Genomic DNA, 4,780 nt, shown 5'->3' on the forward strand with positions numbered 1-4,780 from the left:
TAGTCTCATTGAATGATTTGGGCAACATCTTTCCCCTCTAGTTTTCCATTATCTGGAAGACTTTATATTAGATTGAAGATATAATATCATCAAAAGTATATTAGAGCTTGCATGTTAAATAACTTGGGCCTGGAATTTTTCTTTCTTTCGGCATTGATCATTTTTTATAACAATTTGAGGGCTATTCAGACTTTCTACTTCTTGATTAAAAGTTTGTTGTTCTATTTTTAATAAATTTCTCATTTTTTCCTAAGTTCATACATTTATTGGCAAGCCTCTCTTCTATTCCCTGATTTTTCTTTTTCTAGGACTCTACTCACAGCAGTACTTTGGATTGAACATTTTCATTCAATCCTACATGTGTATATCTCCATTTTCATATTTCTATTCCACGGCTCTCTGCTCTTGTTTTGTGGGTAATATTTCAGGTATACCTTTACTGTTACCTCTTTGGCTATGTTTTTTCTGCTATTTAACCTCTTTAATTAGTTTTTGCTTCATTTCAGCCATTATATTTTCAATATCTAGAAGTTCCATTTGGTTGCTTTTCTAGAATTCCCTGCTCATTTATGAAAGTCTCTTGTGGCTTGGTCTATCAGAGAATTCAGTTTTTATGTTTTCTACATTGGCTATTTTACATTTTGCGTCGACAATTTAATTATCTTAAGGTTTTTATGGACTAAATCTTTTTTTTTCTCTTTTTTTCTTCTGCCTCATTCATGATATCTTGTCTCCTTATTTGCTTGATAGTATTTAGAAACTTATGATTGACTTTGGTCTGGGAATAGTGTGGCCTTACACTGGGAATGCTTTTCTTCAGCTTTTGTTTCTGTTAAGGATCTCTGGAGTATCGTAGATCTAGTTGGACCTTTTAGGGTATCCTAGCTTAAGATAGGCATTTCAGCTTCAGCTTCCTTACTTCGTTGTCAGCCAAAAGTTTAATGTTTAATTGCAGTAGTATGAAGGGCACCTGCTCGTATTAAAGCCACCTGTTTGAGGAGCAATCACATTTCTCTCACTTGTTTACCTCTCACAGCACGCACTTTCAACTACTACTCAATTCCTTTTGAGGGAGGGATAACAGATTTCCCCTGCTTCCTGGAGCCGAGCATGCTCTGGAAAATATATTATTCATCATTTAGTTGTGTTTTTGTAGGAGACCTTGTCAGAGAATTCAGTCTCCAGCATTGCCAGCTGTAGTTACTCTTGCATGATGTTTGCACTAGTGTGGAATTCCTTCAGCTATTTGAAGATGTTATACCAGTATTTTCTAGCATTTATTTATTTTTGCCAAAAAGTTCACTGCCAAGGCAATTACTATTCTTTGGTAAGTAAATGATTTTACTTTATGGTAACTTTTCAAATTTGGATTTTAGCATGTCATTTCTAAGGTGAACTTTAAAAACTCCAGCCTTGGAATTGGACATCCTTTTGATTTTACATCTCCTCTCTTCATTTTGAAAAAAAAATAAAAATCAGTCATTATCTCTCCTGTCATTACTTCTCTTCTCTTTTTTGACAGGGAAAAGAAGTGGTGGAGAAAGTCCTATTCAGTCTATCTTGTAAATTTTCAACTATTTCCCGGGTCTGTAAACTGTCTTCTTTCTTCTCTTTCTTCCTTCATCGCTCTCTTTCTCCCTTCCTTTCCTTCTTCTTTTTCTCTTTCTTCCTTTTCTTTTATTCTTTCTAAATATTTTAACCTCTGCCTTCTGTTTGTACTGAATATTTTTTCTAAAACTATGCCACTTTTTATTATAAACTGACAATTTATAATTGTGTAAATTTATGGGTTACAAAGTTTTGTCATAGTCTATGGATACAATGTTGAATAATTAATTAAGTTAGTTAACATACCCATCACTTTAAATACTTAACATTTTCATGTTAAGAACATTTGAAGTTTACTTGCATAGCAATTTTGAAATGTGTGATACTTTTTTATTAACCATATTCACCACACTGTGCAACAGAACTCAGAAAAAAGTATAAGACATATTCTTCCTAGGATTTTGTACACTTTGATCATTATTTAAATTTTTTTTTTTTTTTTTTTTTTTTTTTTTTGAGAAAGAGCTTTGCTCCTGTTGCTCAGGCTGGAGTGCAGTGTCATGATCTTGGCTCACTGCAACATCCGCCTCCCAGGTTCAAGTGATTCTCCTGCCTCAGCCTCCCAAGTAGCTGGGATTACAGGCACATGCCACCATGCCTGGCTAATTTTTGTACTTTTAGTAGAGATGGGGTTTCATCATGTTGGTCAGGCTGGTCTCGAACTCCTGACCTCAGGTAATCCGCTTGCCTTGGCCTCCCAAAGTGCTGGGATTACAGATGTGAGCCACTGAGCCCGGCCTAAAATTTTTAAGTGAGACAAAGTATCAATTTCAAAACAGCATCAGAAAGTGAGCATATTTAACCATACTCAGCTCATAATGGAGCAAATGGGTAAATGGAGGCCACATATCACACTACGGAATGTTTAATGAACTGGAAACAACAGAAAGTTGGTCGAAGAAAGGCAGAGAAACGTTGTCCTATAAGAGTTAGAACCTAGGGGCTCCATAGTCACCTGACATCTATTCAGAGTTTTATCTAGGTTAGAAATGTACATGTTAGGAACTCCAGGATTCTTTTGGATTCTTTTTTAAGGTCCTTGTCAACCAAGGACACAATGTAGCACTTCTGAGTTACTCTCTGTGCTAAGTTGTCATCTGCATAAGTTTCTTTGTGTGTACCCGGTAATCATTCAAATATTGGATCCTTAACAATCCTTAGAGCTACCTGATACTTCTGCCCCAATTCCCAGTTTCAGCCATTACACAGTTATACAAGGGAGAGACGTGTATGCAGACAGTCCAACATTGACTACACTAAGTCCAGTTCGATTTTAATGGAAAAGTTGATAAAGCTGGTATCAAACAAGATGTGGTAAGGTGGACCCAGCTGTGTATTGTATTGGAAAAATAACCAGGAAGGGTGTTGAGGAACTTTTCTTTTCTTTAGCATGCTGGGATACTATTTTTCTTTCTTTTTAGGTTTCAGTCTGTCCTATTCTTTTTTTTTTTTTTTTTTTTTTTGGAGACGGAGTCTCGCTCTGTCGCCTGGGCTGGAGTGCAGTGGCCGGATCTCAGCTCACTGCAAGCTCCGCCTCCCGGGTTTACGCCATTCTCCTGCCTCAGCCTCCCTAGTAGCTGGGACTACAGGCACCAGCCACCTTGCCCGGCTAGCTTTTTGTATTTTTTAGTAGAGACGAGGTTCCACCGTGTTAGCCAGGATGGTCTCGAACTCCTGACCTCGTGATCCGCCCGTCTCGGCCTCCCAAAATGCTGGGATTACAGGCTTGAGCCACCGCGCCCAGCCCAGTCTGTCCTATTCTTTAAGCGTCTGATCTCTGAGACTGAGCATTCACTTCATGGTCGCATACTTCCTGTTTAATTTTGCTTCTCCATGTTCATGCCACACCCTTGTGTCTCCTATTATTATCTTTAAACTGAATTACTCCTTTATTCAACAGTACTATATATGGCTTATTAAATTTTAATTTCAATGATCATATTCTTAATTTCCAAAAATGTTGATTGGTTTATTTTTATATCTACCTGTTCACATTTTGTAATATCTATTTTTGGTTTGGTTTGGTTGGCTGATTTGCCTATTTGTAATGTTAGTTATCTTCATGTATTTTGAAGTTTAATTTTGCATCCTTTTCAATGATACATTGTGGATTTTCCTCTCTCCGTTCTTTACTTTATTGGCTAATAGTTTTGCATTATCTACTGGATCCCCTTGCATAAAGAGATCTGTTCTTCTTTGATATAATTACCTCTGGAAATATCTCATTACACATCATTTAACTTCCTTTCATAGGTTATCTAAGTGTTGCAATATGATATAGACATAACGACAATATGATTGTCAGACAGAAGTTCGTTCCCATCACACTTCCAATAGCAGAGGGACTGAGAAAGCTTCTAGATTTTATTTTCTCTCTAAAAACAAAATATCACTTTAAATATGAAAGAAGAATTAGATCAACACCGTACAATTCTTATTCAACCTTACTCCATACAAGAGGCATAAAGTACTCGGTACACAGGTCTTCACTTATTTGTCTTGTGATGATGGCAGATTTCTACTAAACTTTGTAGTATCTGAGCCAAGATACAGCTGCAGAATTTTCCACAAGGAGCTCTTACCAAGTGAGAAGGGATGATATTGCAGAAAATCTATCTGTGATTTTAGCTCTGAACTCATCAATTTCACCTTTTTCTAATATGCCAAATTTACTTATTTTATTTTTTGAGACAGAACCCAAGCGGGAGTGCACTGGCACAATCTCGGCTTACTGCAACCTCTGCCTCCCGAGCTCAAGCAGTCCTCCTGCCTGAGTCTCCCATGTAGCTGAGCCTATAGGATGCGCCACCATGCCTGGCTAACTTTGTATTTTTAGTAGCGATGGGGTTTCACCATGTTGGCCAGGCTTGTCTCAAACTTCTGACCTCAGGTGACCTGACCTCCTTGGCCTCCCAAACTGCTGGGGTTACAGGCGTGAGCCACTGTGCCCGGCCCATGCTGCATTTACTTATTGCTAATATGCACCAGTAAATAAATGTATCCATAGATCCAGGGAAGTGTTGTCTCATATGACTTAATTTTAGATGTGTCCTTTTTCTTAAACACACTAGGATATAGAATAAGTAATTTTACAGAATAAATTCTTTTTGAGCGGCAGTAATTATTAACTGGGAGAAAAGGATACGGACAAGAAATGGGTTGGTAGAATAAC

At 37.5% G+C, this 4,780-nt stretch overlaps 1 pseudogene; it reads right to left on the reverse strand.

Moving 5' to 3' along the window:
* Window positions 1–2,537: 2,537 nt before the first annotated feature.
* Window positions 2,538–3,417, reverse strand: LOC111542192 (annotated as a pseudogene).
* Between the last annotated feature and the right edge of the window lie 1,363 nt (window positions 3,418–4,780).

This window comes from Piliocolobus tephrosceles, chromosome 2, assembly GCF_002776525.5.
Source record: "Piliocolobus tephrosceles isolate RC106 chromosome 2, ASM277652v3, whole genome shotgun sequence".
NCBI lineage: Eukaryota > Metazoa > Chordata > Mammalia > Primates > Cercopithecidae > Piliocolobus > Piliocolobus tephrosceles.